The sequence below is a fragment of the Desmodus rotundus genome, chromosome 2 (assembly GCF_022682495.2).
Source record: "Desmodus rotundus isolate HL8 chromosome 2, HLdesRot8A.1, whole genome shotgun sequence".
In the NCBI taxonomy this organism is placed as follows: domain Eukaryota; kingdom Metazoa; phylum Chordata; class Mammalia; order Chiroptera; family Phyllostomidae; genus Desmodus; species Desmodus rotundus.
Window position 1 is genome coordinate 60816655 of NC_071388.1, and position 19264 is coordinate 60835918.

General features: G+C 40.0%; 1 protein-coding gene across 6 annotated transcripts in view; it reads left to right on the forward strand.

Annotated features, from left to right (window-relative positions):
* Window positions 1–428: 428 nt before the first annotated feature.
* Window positions 429–19264, forward strand: part of NRIP1 (nuclear receptor interacting protein 1) — a 92126-nt gene continuing 73290 nt past the window's right edge. For 2 of the 6 annotated variants that reach the window (XM_045200056.3, XM_024566267.4), the window contains exon 1: window positions 429–745. The gene's annotated coding sequence lies outside the window, so the exon portion shown is untranslated. Of the gene's footprint in view, window positions 746–1173; window positions 1569–2040; window positions 2257–19264 lie in introns of those variants that run through there. The other 4 variants (XM_053918265.2, XM_053918266.2, XM_024566266.3 and 1 more) reach the window with 2 other exon arrangements.

Consider the following 19264-nt stretch of genomic DNA (forward strand, 5'->3'; position numbering starts at 1 on the left):
GATGAAGCTAAACTGTACTTTGACTTTTTTTTTTCTCTCCAATTAAGCACAATTTCAGCAACGGCACTGATTTCCCCTGGTAATTTTTTTTTCATGGCGAGTAGCTAAATGCTAGATGCTGGAGTCAAAAAGAAACCTGACGTCTGGGATGGTGTTGAGGGGGTGTTAATAGATCTAGGTAGATGTTTGGGGAGCGTTGAAGATGAGATTCTGTAACAGCAAATACAAGAACGGGGAAATTATGGTGTCGTATGACTCTCTCCTCCCTCTACTTTCTCTCTTCACCAATCCATATCCCCCCCAAATTAGAGGCGGGTTCAGCGAGATTGGGCTGCAGAAAACACGGAGGCTCCACAGCGCTGCCGCCCGGGCCTCGTGATGTAATAGTTATTTCTTATTTCGAGACTGAACCGAACAGAGCAGCCGAAGGAGTGGCAGCCCTGTTCCTTTTGCCGCGTCTCGTAGGGTCAAATTCTTCCCAGGGATGAGTAGATTCGCTGACAGCCTCCGCTAGAGACTTCGCGGTGCCAAAGCAGCTGAAGATACACCCTGCTCCTGGGTCCCACGTCCGTCCAAGGAGCTGAACGGGGCACTGGTCAGGCCTCCCGCCCAATTTGCTTCTTGGAGGCACTGCACGTTTATTCTTGGGTGCCTACTACGTGCTGGGCGTGGGGTCAAAGCAACGAGTTAGTGCCCGTCTCCCCCAGCCCCCAAGATTAAAGCAGGACACGCAGGTTACAAGGAGGTGAAAGTTGGGGTTGAGGGAGCCAAGGGAACGCGGTTGTGGGGTGAAATTGGAGGAGGGGACGTCAGCACTCAGACGGGGATCCTGGGCGCCCCGGCCCCCAGGCAGAGCTCTAAACGCAAGCCTTTGGCCTGTGTCACCAGAACGACGCCCCGGCCCCCGGGGAGGAGCTGTCCAGTCGCCTTCAGCGGTCGGGGGGCGACTGGACAGAGCCGAGAGCCCAGGGGGACGGCTCGGGCGCTCAGAGAACCCCCCACTCCCGGCCGAGGAGATTCTCCCACCGCCTCGGGGCCCTGCAGCCCCGCCCGGCCATCTGGAGGGCGGGCGAGGGGAAAACCAACACACAGAGGGGTGTCCTCAGCTCCCGCGAGCTGCCCGGACCCGAGTGGCTTCCTCCTGCCCCAGCGACAATGGGAGGGAGGGGGAAAAAAGGGTTAAGAAACTTGGCAGAAGGGCTCAATGGCGTGGAGAGGCGAGGGGGAGGGACCGGGCCGCGGCGAACTCGGCGGCGGAGGGAGGAGCGCGGCTGCGGGCGGGCGGCGAGCGAGGCGCTCAAAGTCAGCCTCGCAGACATTGCAGCAGAGCCCCGAACTCGGGAGGCAGCGGCGGCGGCAGACGAGGAGGAGGAGGAGGAGGAGGCGGCGGCCGAGGCGGAGGGACGACCGGCCCCACGCCCGCCCGTGGCCTCGCGTCCGCCGCTGAGCTCGGCAGCGCTGCCAATCCGAGGGGAGAGCTCACTGGGGCGCCGGGGGAGGACGGGGCCGCGGGCGCCTTCGTGGAGTGAGCCTGACGGAGCTTGAGGCTGGGAGCTCGGCGGCCTCGGGTGAGTGCGGCCGCAGGCGCGGGGCTCGGAGGGGCGGCCGGCGGCGCCGGCGGAAACGGCCCAGGAACGCGGCCCGCGGCGGCGCTGGCGTCGGCGGGCAGGGCCGCCGGGGCGTCGGGGCGGCGTGGGCGGCGCGGCGGTGGCGGGAGCTAGAGCAGACGGCGGGGTGGGCTCCGCGGCGGGGAGGAATCGTTTCCGGGGAAGTCCCGCCCGTCCTACTGGCTCCGAATCTCCCCGGCAACTCTCGGGGCCCCGGCAGTGGGGTTGGCAAGTTTTGGAGTTGGTCACGGGCTCGCCAGCTGGTCCGTGCCAATCCAGGGTCCCGGGCGGCTGCCGTGCGCCCCGCGAGCCTGGCGAGCGGGCCGGGGTCGCGCACCGCTCGGCCGCCCGCTCAGTTCCGCGTGCGGGGCGCTTGTCGCCGCGAGGCTCGCGGTCCTGCTGCCCTGGGCGTTCAGGGCGGCGCGGTGCACAGTTCCCCGCCTCCCGCCCGGGTGCCTCCCTGCTCCGTGTCGCCGGATTCCCGGCCGGGGAAAGTGAGTAGGAAAAGGGACAGCACTCCCGGACCCCACCAAAGCCCCAGGCCCGCCCCGTCGGTACTAGTCCTCCCTTCCTGAGGGTGAGGCTCCTTGGACCCGAGGCCGCAACCATCACCTTACCCCACAGTCAGAAACCGGGCTCAGGTTTCAGGGTGAGTCCTGGGAGGCTTCGGGAGGCTTCTTTTCTCTCCTGGTAGATCTGTGTTCTCCTTACTACTAGTGAATGTTGTTGTTTTTGTGAAGGATGTCCCTGGAAATATTCTACAAATCCTCCCATCCTTTCCAAAGTAGTTCCCAAATTTTAACCTGGAGTTGGTGTTCAGTCTTAAGGAACAAAGGAATCAACTGTGTCTTAGGGGCGAGCAGTCTGGGAGTCTGTGACACATGTTGATCGCTAAAGCATTACAGGAGTTTCCACCTTATATCTCGTTAGGGACTTAATTGAGTCCAGACGATAATAAAAGTACAGAAAGATAAGTGCTTTTGAGTTTTTAAAATATTTTTATAATAGGACATTCTATTTTGGGGAAAAAAAAATAGAGACATTCCCAGCTACAAAGACTTTTAACTCAGTTGGTCGAATTGAGTTGGAGTTTATCTCCAGTAATGTAAATTATTAAATGTGAGATTGTTTGGGGGAAATTGTCTTTAGAGGAAGAGAGACTGTCTGTGGGTGTCCAAAGTAAAAATGGTTATCGGGCTATATATGATGTATGCTCTATACATTATGGGGGGAGCAATTTGTGAAGCAAAGGGCTGGCAGTTTATTCTTTTAAAGTTATGATTTGCATTGAACCTGCTTATTAGTGAATCATATTTAGCAAGTGGGTGGGATCTTTCTGATGTGATTATTCAATGTTTAATCACCAGTTTCTTACCTTTGTTGAAGAGTCACTGAAATAAGTGGACTTTTTAAACAAAGGTGCTTCAACTGCCTGGTATCTAATGTGTGTTGCTGCTTGTAGTATGTTGAAATGTTTTTCAGCTTCGAAGTAACTTACACTGGTTTTGTCGAGCCATTTGGTGGATTGGGGTTAACTGATTCAGGGGCTAGTGGCTTCATGACCAATAGTAACTTTGCCTGGAATTAGCTCTTGGAAACAAAGAAGGGTCAGTTAGTGGAAGGGCTGCATGCTGCAGGATACTTACTGTGCCTTACTCTGGTCTGTTTCTTACATTCTCATGGAGAAAGGCCTCTTTACCATACTGAGACCTGAAAGTGCCCTAAGCGTGTGAGGAGGGAAAATATATGAATATATATATATTCGGTTTTACTCAAATGAGTTCTGTATAGTGCCTTTGAAATAGTTGAAAACCAGATTTAACACCTATGGGAGGACTTGATTTAGACCCACTTCTTGCATGTGTCTCTAAACTATGCAGAACTTGGATTTTGCTAATTGAAACACTCTAAAATACTTTAAGTTCCCAATAAAGAAGTGTCTGTAAAAGAAGCTGAGGGCTCTTCTATGACTCTTGCAGTTTTAAGAGCAAAACATCATGATAAAAAATAACCTATACCACCACCTAGAGTCTGTTTGCTAATTTATTGCTCCTGAAGTTTGCTTAAATTAACATGTCTCTTGTGGCTCTAATAGACCTAAAAAATGATTAAGAATTGCTAGTTTACAAAAGGCCATCCAAGAGAACTATTATTTATGTAATAAATAGCAAGTGCCAATTTAAATTATTCATGCTACCTTTAGAATGGAAAATTATGACATATCAAGTTGAGTGGGCTGTTCTCCAAAAGATATTAATTCAGAAGAATTTAAAGCAGGAATGAATTTTCAGTTTGTGTTCCAAGGTAGGTCTGATTGCTTAAAGACATTCTGCACTGTTACCAAAGATTGGAGGAATCTTTAAGAACCCAAATTCCATTAGGACTTCGTGAGGTCCAGGTGAAACAAAAGCAATTATAAAGTAAAAATATAAGGGAAGGGAGTGTTAAAACTCAACAAATTCTGGAAGTTCAAAGGGAAAAGAGAATGTAGACTATAGCAGATTTGTGGTTCCTAGATGTGGAATGTAAAATCGACGTGAAGTAAAGTGGTAATCTGTCTTGCTGGTAGTTTGTACATGATAAAGCAGTCTGGTAAAGGGGAGACCTTAGGAAGGCAGCCTTGTTGCCACAGGGCTTGTCATATTGTCCATGGAAGAAGTAATGTTCCTTCTTTAAAATGTATAACTGGGAAAAAAGATGGCCTCCAAAATCTTTAATTAAATACTGGATGAACAGAGAGAACTAGCACACTGTATTAATTCTGTCAAACTTCACTATTTTAGAACATTGAGGACAACTAAAAATGAATTAACTCATCTGAAGGCAGAGTTTTATGGAAGGTGACAGATGAAGCAAAATATGTCAATCTAAAAGAACAAATAGGGAGGTAAGGAGATGTCATCCTTGGCTCTCTGTAAAGATTAGAGGGAAGAAGGTTATTATTAATTGTACAGATTCCATTGCAAACTAGTATTAGAAGATGCTGGCATAAGTAATTTTAAACCAGAGAGGATTAGGATATATGAAGTTAAAGGATTTAGGTTTTTAATTTTAAAACTTTAAGATTGTTAAGAAACTTAAAAGCAGTAATAGTTTTGTATATCAAGTTAAAAGATAATTCTGCCCAAAATAAGTTAAAAAATATCTCATTTTTATCAAGAAAAGTTTAAATTTTGATAGGTTCAGTTTTGCTTTTCAAGCTTTAGGATTAGTTTTTAAAATGTAGGTTAGTAGAGAAGAAGGAGTCCTAGTTTATCTGTGTATGCTAAGTATCTCTCTTACTGCTCTCTCACTCTCTTGTCCCCTTTTCTAAGATAAATAGCTTCTACATCTTTGGGTGTTTTCTTCCATAAAAATTGCCTCCTTCATTTGTTGCTTCCATTCTTGTCTGTGGAGGGGTGAAGGTTCTTTACTGTTGTGCTTTTTCTCAGTGCCTCCTCACATGGCTAATACACAGTCAGCATGGGTTTTGTTTTGTTTTAATAGTGATTTACTGGTACATGGATGAAGACTGGGGGAAAAGGCATTTGCTCTTCTGAAAAAGTTGTTTGTACTCATGTCTTCCAACTGGAGAACTATTTTTATGAAAAGCAATTTTTGGTTGCTATTGAAAAGTTGAATGTGTTCAACAGAGTGGGTGGGGCAGGGTGCCTTCAGGATAATGAGTTTGAATCTGTGAATTTAATTGTTCAAGCTGCATTTCCTTAAGTTAAAGTTTTTTGAAGGGACTGAGAGAGGTGGGGGGATGAGGAAACTCATTCTATAGTATTTAGATAACACAGCAATCAGAGAAATACAACACAAGGATAGTCACTAAGACTTGAGAAGGTAAAAATTAGGAGAGTCAGATGATGAAGCAGGCCAGTGGAATGGAGGTGAGGATTATGTCCAGAGGTTGCAATGAACAAAAAGTAAATGGAGGAGAAAGATTGTGTTTCTGTATCCTGTTTGCCTTTGATGCTGAAGCAGGGAGATGAATTGCTGATGGTAGTGGATTCCCTTTTATGAGGGCAGCAATATTACATAAATAGTGGTTGTTTGAGGGGGAGAAATGACAGACTTCCATATATGTATTGTACACTTTGTTTTTGAATTTCTGTTAAGTATACATAGGTAAAGGATCAAAATTGGTTGCCAGAATAGAGCCAGGAGTTATAGTTTGGAAGAAAATGAATTAATATTAGATACTTTTAAAAAAAGTTACTCATTTAAGATATGGTGTTTTCCAGGGGTCTTACTGAACATGGAAAACAGTACTGAGGTTTGGGTGGTTAGCTGGAGAACTCTTTCATAGGATATCTGATAAAAATAACTTGATGTAAATAATTACAGGAAGGATGGTTTTAATTTTTCAGAATAAATATGGGTATTGAGATAAGTAGGAACTTATACTAATTTTTCTGTTATGCAAATTCAAATGGATTCCTGTACTCTTTTACAAATATTACAAATAAAGCACTACCAAACTTGTGGTATTATAGGAACATAATTTTTTAACATCATGAAACCTTGAGAAGAATAAGAATGAGGAAAATAAAAATGTGATAATTTTACCACTGTATTAGGATTTTGTTAACATTAATACCTGGAACCATGGTAGGGGTAACATTTAGCCTAGAACTCAAGGAGTAATATAATGAGAAGCAGATTTGAAAAATTTAGAAGACTTGCAATTCAAAAATGTAGGAAAAAGATATTCTTAGAGTTATGAAAAAAGATTCCACTATATTTACTTAGTTGTATTAAGATTGTTTTTAAAGGCCATGACAGATTTTAAGATAGATTGTTCTTCAAAATAATGTTACAGATAAATCACCTGTTAAAGAAATTATAATTTATCCGATTTGGTTTTGGTCAAAATAAATTCATGAAGAGTGCCAGAGTATGTCGAAGGTGCTAGGAAGGTGCTTGTGATATCCATCCATTTATCCGTCCATCCATCCAACCACCCTCTTTCCCTTCCCACCTTCTTCACTCCACTTATCCCTCTTCCCTTCCTCCCTCACTTCCTTCCTTTTTTCCTGTTTTCCTTTCTGAAATAGAATTGCTTCTCTGACAGGGTTGATAGTTATGTTTGAAAGTCAAAGCTAGCATGGTTCAGTCTCCCCAGAACGTTTTTTAACTTGTTATACCTCAGGGAATAAGGCTCTAAATTAAAACCCATCTGCCTCTTTTGCTTAGTGTCATTTAGCAAAAATATCTTTAAGGATAGAAGGTAGAGACCCTTATTTGCCTCAAATTCCAGGTCACTGTGTGACTAAGCCCAGTGTCTCAAGAAATCTTAAACTAGACGCCTGCTGGGAATTTGAGTCATCTACTTAAGATATCACTGAGACAGGACAACTCTCATTGACCTGATGTTGGTGTTTATTCAGAGCTTAGATGGAAAGGAGTCTTTTACCCTTGGACTTCTAACTGAGAAAGTAATTTTTTAGTTACCTGTTAAATGATAATCAGGGCTACTCCTTGTTTTCAAATGTGTAATTAGCTAATGGGTTGAGAACAGCTCAGGAAATTAGGAATTAGGAGCTTTTGTTGTTAGTAGTATGCTTTGATTATTTTGCTTTTATCTTTATTTTTTTAAAGATTTTATTTATTTAATTTTAGAGAGATGGGAAAGGAGGGAGAAAGAGGGAGAGAAACATCAACGTGTGAGAGATACATCAGTCAGTTGCCTCTCAGATGTGCTCCAACAGGGTACTGAACCAGCAACCCTGGCATGGGCCCTGACAAGGAATCGAACCCGAGACTTTTCAGTTTGCAGGAGGGTGCCCAAACAACTGAGCCACACCAGTCAGAGCTCTCCTCTTATCTTTACCAGCTATGTGAGCATACCAGGGCCAAGTCAGGTCATCATGTTTAGATAGGTAAAAGCTTACCCCACACTGAGGGTAAGCTAGGTTTTCGTAGTGGTGTGTTTTTAATTGTTGAATTTGCTTATACTATGGTGTACGTGTGAACATGTTAAATATGTTACTGCATTAAAAAAGATGAAAATTTAGCATTGCAATAGTAAGATAGGAAGAAAATTGTATTATATTCAACCTTAACATGGGAATAGTATTATAATTGTTTTGATGATTTAATGACAATGTAGATAACAGCCTGACCCGCAACAGGACACAATGAAGGTCTGAGAATTAGAAATTCAGAATAAAAAAATGAACTTCTTTCTTATGGAATCTACTTAGAAATTGAGAGATATGAAATGTTTAAGGGATTACAACTGGTTTTTCAAAACACAGTCTTTTAGATTTTTTTGACTCCTGAATTTATGAATTTATAATATTCTGCAGTAGGGTGATGACTGTATACAGTGGAAAAGAAATTCAGGAAAGGAAGGAGAACAGAAGAAAGTGGAGAACATTAAGAGAAAGTATTTGAACACATGTGAAACACTCCCAAATAGGGTATAGAAATATCCTCCAAATAAATTAATCACAGTTAAAGGGAATATTTGTACAATGGGTCATGTAGACTCAAGTTTGATTTTTGAAAAACATTTTACAAGAGTATAATTTTTATTTTGTTATTCCACATGCACTTTTCTAGCTTAGATTCTGCTTCTGAAACATGGGACAGAGTTAGAAGGTACATTGTTTTGTATCTCTGGGCAACATCTGTACAACAGGCAGTGAAATTTGATTTCTAAATTCTGATTCTATACCATCAGTATATGCTCTTGTTGACAATACACAATAAAGATTTTGAGCCTGTCCTTTTAAAAAGAGAGTAGAGATGATTGGGTAAAAACTTGAAATGTAAAATAGTTGTTTTTTAGTTACATACTTGCCTTTTGCCTTGTCTTTTTTATTGGGAGGAAAAGCAGGGAAAGGAAGAGGGTTTCTTTGGTGGCAGTTCTGTGCTGGCCACTTTGCAGTTCCCCAGTGACATATAGGTATCATCTTCTCTATTTTATAGATAAAGAAACCTAGTCTTTGAGATGCCTGAGTAACTTTTCTGAGGTCACACAGTTAATTTCATTGATAACAATTAGCTTTTTTTCATGAGAATATTGAAGGGAAAATCTGTCTCTCTTCAATTTTTAGAAAGTCATCAAAAAACACTGTTCCCAGTCTGATAGCCACAGAACTCAGGCAGCACGTACAGTCTGCCCAGCCTGGACTCTCAGACCAGTCTCACCGGGAAGGGACGTCAGTTCCAGTGTATGATTCTGCAGCGGTTTATTGTTAGTTCTCAGAGAGCCGATGTCCTGCTCCCTGTGCTTACCGGGGAAGAGTAGTCACCGAGGGCAGCTCTGCAGTTTCTTTTCCCTCCCAGATGCTAACCCCTGTGAAGTGCACCGCAGAATTACTCTGGTGTTCTTTGAGGCAGAGACAGCAACTGTGTTTCTTGATATAACTCATTAAAGTAGCTTGTCATGGTCTTAATCCAGGTATTCCCAAGGCTGATTATGTTTGTCCACTTCAAGGAGAGGTTGTAGCAAATTCAGAGCCATGAGTCTTCCTGGTTGAAAAGTTAAACCTCTTGACTATTGCAGTTCTTAGCATGATTTTTTTTATTGCCCTATCTTCATCCACAGTAATTTTATTTTAAAGACTATGTTGTACCATTAAACTGGGCTCTGCAATACAAAGAAGAAATTGATAGTGCATTTGTGAATTTATCGGAGGAAAGCAGAAGTAGAGGGAGGAAGAGTATTCGGCTTCATTTTAGAAGTAGATCATGGTGAGGAAAGAAGTTTTTGAGATGCAGCCGTGTGTAGTGTAAAATATTTTTAAAGTATACATCGGGCATGCTGTTCTATTATTGAAGTCATGAGAAATGGAGTTATAAACCTCTCCACTTCTTTTTACTTGCCTCATTTAAAATTTATGGAATTTTGAACCCAAAAGAAGCAAGCTGATTGGTTCCTTGTACGCTAAAAGGCATAGTCAAATTGTATATTGGAGACACAAGCATAAGCAATAAGGCTCTTATACATAATATTTTCTAATGAGCTTTGGATTTTTGAATTGCCAAGTAAATGTTGGACAGACAAAAGTATTTGTGTAAAAGCAGCATAGGAATATTTTATTACAATTTATTAAATTAATACATTGTATCTAGCCAAATAAGAGAGAGACTGTTTAAGTGAACAGTCTTGGGTGGGGGAGGGGGGAGAAAATAAATATAATTTCTGGAGTTCAGAAATATATTTATATTATTTCTCTAACCCATACATGCCTTTTAAAAAATTAAGTAAAATAGTCTGTTTGAGGCCAAGGATTGGAGATGGAAGTTGTTTATTCACCATCTGGTTCTTTCCCAACATCCAGATGTTTGGCATTACCGAAGCAGAAGTTAGGCTGTGAATGCAGTGCTCACTTTGTTAGTGGGACGCTGCTCTTACCTGTCCTGGCAGTCCCTGACTGAGCTGATCAATGTCATGTTTTCTTCTGCTTTTCTTTTAACTTTGATTATTTTTATTTTTTAGTTTATGTTTGTCTATTTTTTGCTGAGCTTTCACAAATTGAAGTAGTTCATAGAATCCTCAGGTCTGTAGGTTGGAAGGGAATTTGATATGGATGCTCTGGGTTTAAGCACACTCTCTTCGCGGTCCCTTGTTCTACTTCCCCATTTTCCAACTAGTCAGTTTTTAGAGGCATCTTGTGCAACGGAAAAGCACGTAGGGTAGATAGTTGGTATGGACTGTACATCAGATAGTGATAAATGCTATCATCCCTTGGTCTTTTGTTCTTTATTTTGGTTTTCTCTTTTCCCTGCTTTTCCTTCTCGATTTCTCACTTGCCCACCCCCCACCTTTTTTTAATTCTTCAAGGGTATCCATGTAATACCATGAGGTACATGATTACTTATCTTCCAGCATTTTTGCTATTGTTGGTAATTTAAATTTTCTAAAACATTTATTGTCCACATTTTACACAGGAAGAAATTGAGCCCCTAAGAATTTATTGTTTTTAATATAAAAATATTTTATTTGTTTATTTTTAGAGAGAGGGGAAGGGAAGGAGAATGAGAGGGAGAGAAGCATCAATGTGTGGTTGCCTCTCGCACACCCCCTACCTGGGGCCTGGCCCACAACTCAGGCATGTGCCCTGACAGGGAATCCAACCAGGGACTCTTTGGTTCGCAGTCTGGTGCTCAACCTACTGAGCCACACCAGCCAGTGCTTGAGCCCCTAAGAATTTAAATTAAACTTGCACAGATAGCAGTTGGGTAAACCCAGGATAAGAAACCAAGTCTAGATTTATTTCACACTTTCATGTTTGTTTGTTTTTTGCTAAATCAGCCTCTAAAGAGGGGCTTATGTACCAGGTGATGAGGAGTGGTTAATAACTTTGATAATGGATCCAGCAGTAAAGTCCAGGTGAACACCAAGGAAGGATCTGTGAAAACCAGAAGGACGGGATCTTCTTGAGAAGGAGAGTAAGAAAAGGCCAATGGTATCACCCTTGTTTTTGTAGCCTGTTTTCTTCCCATGCTACTAAAATAATGGTCTTCAGAGTAGTCTTATGATTCATTTGATATTCTGGTATGTGGAATGTACTTTCTACAGCTAGAATTTAAAAAGAAATTTTACAGTACAGGTGTACATCTGTTCATCAGCTTTGTTTGTACATGTTACATCCATTTATAGTTCTATTTAAAAAAATCAGTGAGGGAATTTCTTTTTGTAGATTAACCGGTGTGATCACAACACTCGTGGCCAGTTGTACTGATTAATGAAGAGTAATGTCCTAAAACCATTAGTGGAGAGAGGTGGTCGGGTCTGTTGGTGTATCTGGGAACACAATGCAAAGATTATGGGCCCCATTTCTGTATTCTCCTATAAAAGATAAGATGAGAGGGCGCCGTGTGGACCATTGCTGGTGACGTGGGCCGCAGACCGACCGTGGTGAAGCAGATGAGAAAGGAATATTGTCATTCCTTGGACAGTGGGGAAGAGAGTGTAGTGCTCACCCCAGTCCCCAAGTCTCCAACAACGTCAGACTTGTCTCTCATGGTGCTCCATACCCCTCATTGTCATAGTCACTCTTGCTTAGTTGAGTGTCTGGGTCTGCCTACCCAGTCTTCGAGGGGAAGCTTCATGAATAGCAGCATGTTCATCAGTGTACTGTCAGTGCTGTCGCTGCCTGGCACAGAGAAGGCTGTTACAGACAGTTGTTGGGCTGCACTGTACCAGTGACAACTATTGGTAAAATCCGGCTTTGTGGAGGAGAGTCAGGAACGGAGCCTTTATGTATTTATATATACATAAATACATAAGACAGAATAGCTTCTAATTATTATGTATAACTTGGGCATAATAGCTGCCGTTCTACATTTTTTAAGTATTTAAATTAGGACTTCTAAAAGGAAAAATATTTTGTCCTTAAAATTTATCATCTGTTTTTCCAGGCAATTAATTTGAAGATAAAACTGAAAATAACTGGTGGTTGACATTATAATTACTTGGCACTTGAAATTGTTTTGTAATGCTAAGTTTCTTTAGAAATACTCAATTTACAATATATTAGAAAACACGTTCAGCAGAATCTTTGGTAGCAACATTTAAATTTTTCTTAAGGAAATGAAACAAAATATGCTTAGGGCCTTACAGGCAGTTTCCTTAGTCACTTCCAGTAGTCACAGAATCCACCAGCTTGACACCTTTAATGGCAGCGGATTTGACTGAATGGTAAGAAGGAGGCCTCTCAAATAGCATGTCTTGAGTTAATTTGGGCATTCAATAATCTTAAAAGTTAGAGGATACCAAGAATGACTTGATGCAAACCAGGTCAGTTATAGGATGTTAGTAATATATGAAGCCCTTTTGTTACATTTTATTAATGAGGAATTGTTCTTTTCTAGAGGTAGAACACTGTCATGTTCAGCTACACTAACAATGCTAAGGCAGAAAATCATTTTTAAATGGAGCTAAGAAATTTCTAGACTAGCAATTTTCAAATGCTAAAAAATGTATAGATTATCTGGGATATATATTTACAGCACTGAGATTTAACAAATGCTCTTAAAATAACTTTAACCCAGTTTCTTGCTTTGTGAAGACAAAAGTTTTTTACTAAATTTAATTTTATGCGTGTGTGGAAGTGGATGTCTTTGTAAACAGAAAAATCATCACTTCTCATGGCTCATATATTTTTCTACCTATTTACGTGCTTATAAATCATAGCAAAAGAAGACATTCAGACTAATGGGCTGTTGTCTAAATTAAAGGTAAAAAAAAAAAAGAGCATTTGCTGTTCATGTGGTATATTCTACTTCGTGCTTTCATCAGTGCTTACCCTGCGTATCTGAACAGCCTTTCCCTTTCATTTCGTTGCCAGTCAGTGTGTTACAGAGTGCATCAGTTCTGTACACTGGCATGAATTTTTCCCTGCTGGATTCCTCAGCAGACACCCAAACTTAATTTCTGTTTTCATGAACTGTCTTTTGTAACTAAGGCATGATGTCTCATTTAAATTAACATTATTGGCCAATGCAGTAAAAAAAGGTGAATGAGAATATAAATCATCAGTTTACTGCTACAAATGTTTGTTTTAGTTTTGACTACTCATCCATCCATTTTACATTTTATACATCTTTGTGTATATCCTCCAAGGGACGTTTTCCTTTGAAGGCATTGTTCTGATAGCATGAATGCGTTCACTTTGTGTTTTAAACTCTTGTGCTACGTTCTCTTTTACCCCTTAAGAAGTAGTAAATTCTGTCATTGCAATTATTCATCATTTTAACACAACTTTGAATGATCTTTTTTGAAAACTATTCTCTGTTCCATTTACTAATGCCATTAACCTGTGAGGTTCCAGGTTGCTAAAAGCAAAAATGACAGTATTTGTTAATATTGAAAATAGGCAAAAATGGGCCTTTGGGAAGTTAACAAAAGAAGATGAAATTAAAATCTGACTTTAGGTCTTTCAAAAATCTAAAATTGATATACATTTCCTTACATGAGTTATAAATAGAAATCAAATTTTATTTTGTTGTTGACCTTTAAGTTGTTTTTATATGTCAGAGTGAAGTTTTTTTACTCTGTAAAGTTTTTTTCCAGTTATATGAAGTTAGTGGAAGAAGAAATGCTAGCACATATTACTATATATTAAAATAAAAATACCCCTGTGATGATAGCTTATTGTTATAGTTTGGACTATATTTGATTTTATTTTACAGTGAATTTTAAAGTTTTTTTGTCTTTTTTAGAATTCTGGTAAATATGAACAGCAGTTTATGTGTGTGTGTGTGTGTGTGTGTGTGTAGAGAGAGAGAGAGATATTTTTAAAGATACCCATCTGTGAATTTGCCTTGGGGATAAGTAGCAAGTTGCAGTTGCTTTATGAATCTTAAGTCATATGCCCTATTGAATCCTTAAATGAAGCATCAGGAAAGAAAAAAATTACATTCATGGATATTGTCTGTGAATGTTGCAGAATTTAGCAGTTCTCAATGGCCATTGCTACTTTTAAAAAGAAGAAGCAGGAGTGAGGGGCTAGAAAGTTTTGGTGTGGGGAGGAAAGGAAAAAATTATTTCTAAACTCTATTGATGTGCCCATTTATTTTGCTTTAGGTCTGTTCGTGTAGTGTAGTCTAGAAGATGGTGAAATGTAATAATCTGTGGTGAAAATATTAGTAGTTTAACTGTGAATCAGAGATACCATGGAGAATAAAACATTAGAGCTTGAGTAGATAGAGTCCAGTCTCCTCTGATGCCATGAAATGGGCGAGTCATTTAATGTTTCGGGCTTCAGTTTGTACAGTAAGAGGGTTGGATTAGCGTGATGATTTGTTCTTCTCCACTCTAGACTCTGAAGATCAGTATCACTCCAAAAGTGAGGTTTTTACTGTCACATGCATTGAGTAACAGGGTGCATACAACTGTGGGCTGGGAGGATGTCCCTTACAATTTTTTGAGCTTGGCATTTAATATTTCACAGCAAACTTTTTAGTTTAGCATAATTGAACTTGTACTAGATAGGGTTAATAGGCTAGAACAAAAGGTCAAAGCACAAGGCTTTAGGCTTAATTAAGGGAGAGCAGGAATGGCAGGAGTGTGTGACAGTTAAATGGGTTTCCCACAGACTAATGTCGGTTACAGTGCAACCATGCCTCAACTTAAGTGGGTTATTTTGTGCAAAGGGCAGCAGTGATCAGCAGTTTGACATGCCAGACACTTCTGGCCAATCCCATCTGTTTTAGAGGTTAAAAAAGCACACCTTTATGAGCTGATGGATTGATTTGTGTGCCCGTCTGGTAAAGATTAGAAGTCCAAGGCCAATGCAGTAAATGTCAGTTATGGAATATTGTACTTTCTTCCTTGGCTCATTGTTTTAACTGCCAACTGTTTTATAATGGGGGATAATTGCTATTTATGGAGTTGAATGCAAGATGGGTGGGGGAACAGGTGAGAAAGGAAGAAAAATATTTTCTAAATGGAGTTGTGAATTAACATATTCTGTTTCAAGTGGAAATGTGGCCTACCCTAGATAGACGTGATTTATGGAGTGTTTATGGCTTGTTCCTTCTAGTCGGTGTCACATTGTTCTTTTCTGAGTGTTACCTAAGCGGCCATGTCAGTCCAGGATTTAATTTTGCATACTTAATTGGAAGGTATTTAGGTACCTCATTTTCAGACCGTTGGGTAGTTTACTTTCATGCCCATCATATATATATTTTGTTCATTGACCTCCTGTGGAGGAGGGAAGGGAGAAAAAAGGAAAAAATGGAGACACACACAGACACATACTTGGCTTTGTGGGTAGGATTTACTATGCTCACCTGAAATTGATAGATTGTGTTAGAATGAAGTGTGTCTAAACCTCGACTCGGAATTATTTCTTCATTTAACTTTGAGAGCTGCAAGAGTGATGCCATTAATATAGTTTAGTTTTGGTTCAAGGTTGTAGCCCATTTAAAGATACACTAGCTGGTGGTTATAAAAGCTGGCTTTAACACATCCAAGGAAAGGAAATCCTAATTTTATGTAGATGAAATAGAACTTTAAACGTTGTGATCATAATCAATGAACTTTAGAAAAATAAAGATTTCAGTGTTTTGGGGTGGACAGAAGGAAGTATTTGAGAAATAACAAAAAGTTACCTTTATCATCAAATTACTATCCGCCTGAGATTTGAGTTCAAATAAAAATATAACCAAGAACACTGAAAAAAATGTTAAAAGATTTTGATTGGCCCCACTCCTTTTATCCTTCATAAAGAATGTAAACCAGGAATTGCCTGTTGCATAGTTATACAGATTACAGTTGACCCTTAAAGCCAGGGAATAGGGGTTAGGGTGGGGTTAGGGGTGTCATTCCCCCCTACTCCTGCACAGTTGTAAATCCCTGTATAACTTTCGACTGCTCAAAAACTTAAGTTGTCCCTCCTTATCCTCAGGGGATTGGTTTCAGGACCCCTGTGGATACCAAAATCCATAGATGTTGAAGTCCCTTATATATTGTAGAATGGCACGCAGTTGGCTCTCCATATCCACAGATTCCCAGCTGTGGATCAAAAATGGTACAGGTAGTTATTGAAAAAAAATCTGTGTGTAAGTGGCCTGCATAGTTCAAACCCATGTTGTTAGAGGTCAACTGTGTATATGTACATTGCTTCTTAGAGAGAGAAAAATAAAATATCTAACAAAGATAGGGTCACGGAAAGTTACACATGGTTCATAACAGTAACTAGTACTTCTAAAAATATATGTATGCATTTATTTTACTACTAAACTATTCTGAAGGAAATTGACTCATAGAGAAATTGAGATCTTTATTGTTCATCTAGAAAAGACCAAGTAACATCATGTTATTGGAATTTATTTAGGAATATGGTACTTACATAGGTAGTCATCTCTCTGTTCTTTGTGAGGTAACATCAGTTGAAATGATTTGTACAGGTTTACATGTAAAATAGTCATGCCCTTCTATGAAGGAAGAGAAGGTACAGGAGCATAAATTTTTAATATTGTTGCTTTTCTTTCATTAAATCATTTTTAAAGAGAGGGGAAGGGAGGAGTTACGAGAGGGAGAGAAACATGAATGTGAGTGAGAAACGTCCATCCGTTGCCTCTCCTATGTGGCTGCGCCTGGACCTGACACCGAATCTGTAACCCAGTTGTGTGCCCTGACCAGGAATCGAACTAGGGACCTTTCACTTTGCAGAATGATGCCCAAGCAACTGAGCCACACTGGTCAGAGCTCATTAAATCATTTTTAAATTGCAAAAGATTGGCTCGAGTAGTATAAAAGTATTTTGGTAGTAAATTAAATGTGGGAGATTTATCTAATTTAATGGATGCTTACTTCTTAAATGAATTTCCTACTGATGTTAAAATAAGCCTGCAAATATTTGACAATCTACATTTGTACTACTATGACAAACATTTTTAATGTACCCCAGATACAATTTTTTGTAGTTTTCTTCTCTTTTCTCCAGTAAGCTCAAGTGCCAATAATACCTAGTTTGTGTTAGAATTTTACTAAATTGAAGGGAAGTATTTTGTAGCGTTAACGTGTTTTTATGTTTTCACATATTCTGAGATTTTTGAAGAATATATAATGTCCCAAGTAATCTGTGGTATTTACTTTCTGACAGTCTATTGTGTTTCCTTACTTTTACTAATGTGGCATTATTGGCTTTGAGACACTTTAAGTCTTCTGCTCCTCTAAACAAATTAGTTGGATATAATGCTTTTTAGGTTAAAAAACAATGGACGCAGAAACTGTTAATGTGCAGATGCTCCCCACTTTGTGATGGGGTTACATCCTGATAAACCCATCATAAGTTGAAAATGTCATAAAAAAAGATGCATTTAATATGCCCAACGTATAGTCATGATAGTTTAGCCTGTCTTGAAAGTGCTCAGCACACTTACAGTAGCCTACAGTTGGGCAGTTATCTTAGTTTTATATCAAAAGTAATCACCTTCCTCATCTTAGCACCAGAAGCAGGAGACACAAGTGGGTATTTTGTAGACCTGGTGGGATATTGAAACACAAAATACAATATCCAAAAGATGCTGGCAACACAGAACCTTGTAGAGCATCAGTTGTTTACCCTTGTAATCGCTGGCTGACTGGGAGCTATAGCCCACTGGCACTGCCCAGTGTCTCGAGAGAGAGAAGATTATACAGCGTATTGCTAGCCCAAGAAAATACCAAAATTCAAAATTTACCGAATGCATATCACTTTTGCACCATTGTAAAGTTGAAAAAATAAGTGGAACCATCGGAAGTCAGGGATTGTCTGTACTTAGGTTGCTGTGTTAGCAGTTCTTGTCCTAAAAATTTTTTATAGCTTTGTAACCTGAATTTTAGTTGTTAGCAATCTTTATGAGACACTGGAAAAAATAATGGCTCTATTTCATGTTTTGATTTTAAATGTTACTAGAGCATAGAATTATCATTTGCCTTTATTCAGGCAGATTGGTTGTAACAAGGAAGCTGTGATATGTGGTAAACTTATTCAAATATATATTTTTAGTATATTTTCTATAAATTCATATGTATAAAATTAATGTGTAGCTCTGGCTGGTGAATCAGTGGATTGAGCCCTGGCCTGCGAGGCAAGAGGTGTCCAGTTTGATTCCCAGTCGGGGCACACACCTAGGTTGCGGGGCCAGGTCCCTGGTTGGGGGCATGTATGAGAGGCAGCCAATCATTATTCCTCTCACACATCAATGTTTCTCTCCTACTTTTTCTCACTCCCTTTCCCTCTCTCTAAAAATAAATATTTAAAAATCTTTAAAAAATTAATGTGTATATATGTAATACATTTCAAAAAGGGATGTCTACCTGTTGATTGCATTAAGCATGTGGTATCTCCTAAGCAAAGAGGGAGATGGTGCTACCACTGTATTAAGTAGATCATTCCTCCTTGGTAAATTGCATACATTTTACTTTTTTGTATTCTGTGACCTTGAGTCAGTGACTTCAGCCCAGAATAGTTTCAAAGTCATGCAAATGAATGCAATTAAGGTATGGCTTATCATTTTACATAGTTCAGATGGAATCTTATTGGATAGAGAGGTTTGCTTGCTCTATGTGGAAGGTCAGAATAAGGTTAAATTTTATTATATAAAATGATTTGGTAATGTTTTTATTTAGCTGCTGAAAGAGTAGTGACTTACTAGGAAATTATAATTCTTTTATATTTTTTAATCAGTAGGAGGACTCTTCAGGGTGTTTGTTTTTTCTAATAGTTATGATTCTATTTTAAGATACTGCCTTTTGTCTTCTGACATTTGGGGAACATTCTGCCTCCCTTAGTTTTGATTCTAGGTATCATATACATATGGGTGACATTTTCTGCTGCTAAAGGAGGGTAGTTTAGGAGCTGCTGAACATGCTTAGGGGATTTGTGTTAATGTCCACTTGCCACTTGGTGTAGGATCTCAGACAGAAGGACTGGAGTCCCAGTTCACCTGGAAAGAGACCTGCTACCCATCTAAGCTAATTGTCTGTAGGGGTTGACGGAGTGCTGACATAAATACTAGAAGGGTCTTACTGAAGAGGAAGAGGGGTGGGGAGAAAGAGAGCAAGAGAATGAGAGAGGGAGAGAAAATAAGAGAGAGAAAGAAAAAGAAGTAATTAAAAGACAGGCAGGTGTTCTCCAGTGTATTGTAGTTGAACCATATAACATTCTTTCCTCTTAATAGTATTATTTTTATTTCAGCATGGTATATTAATTGATAAAGTC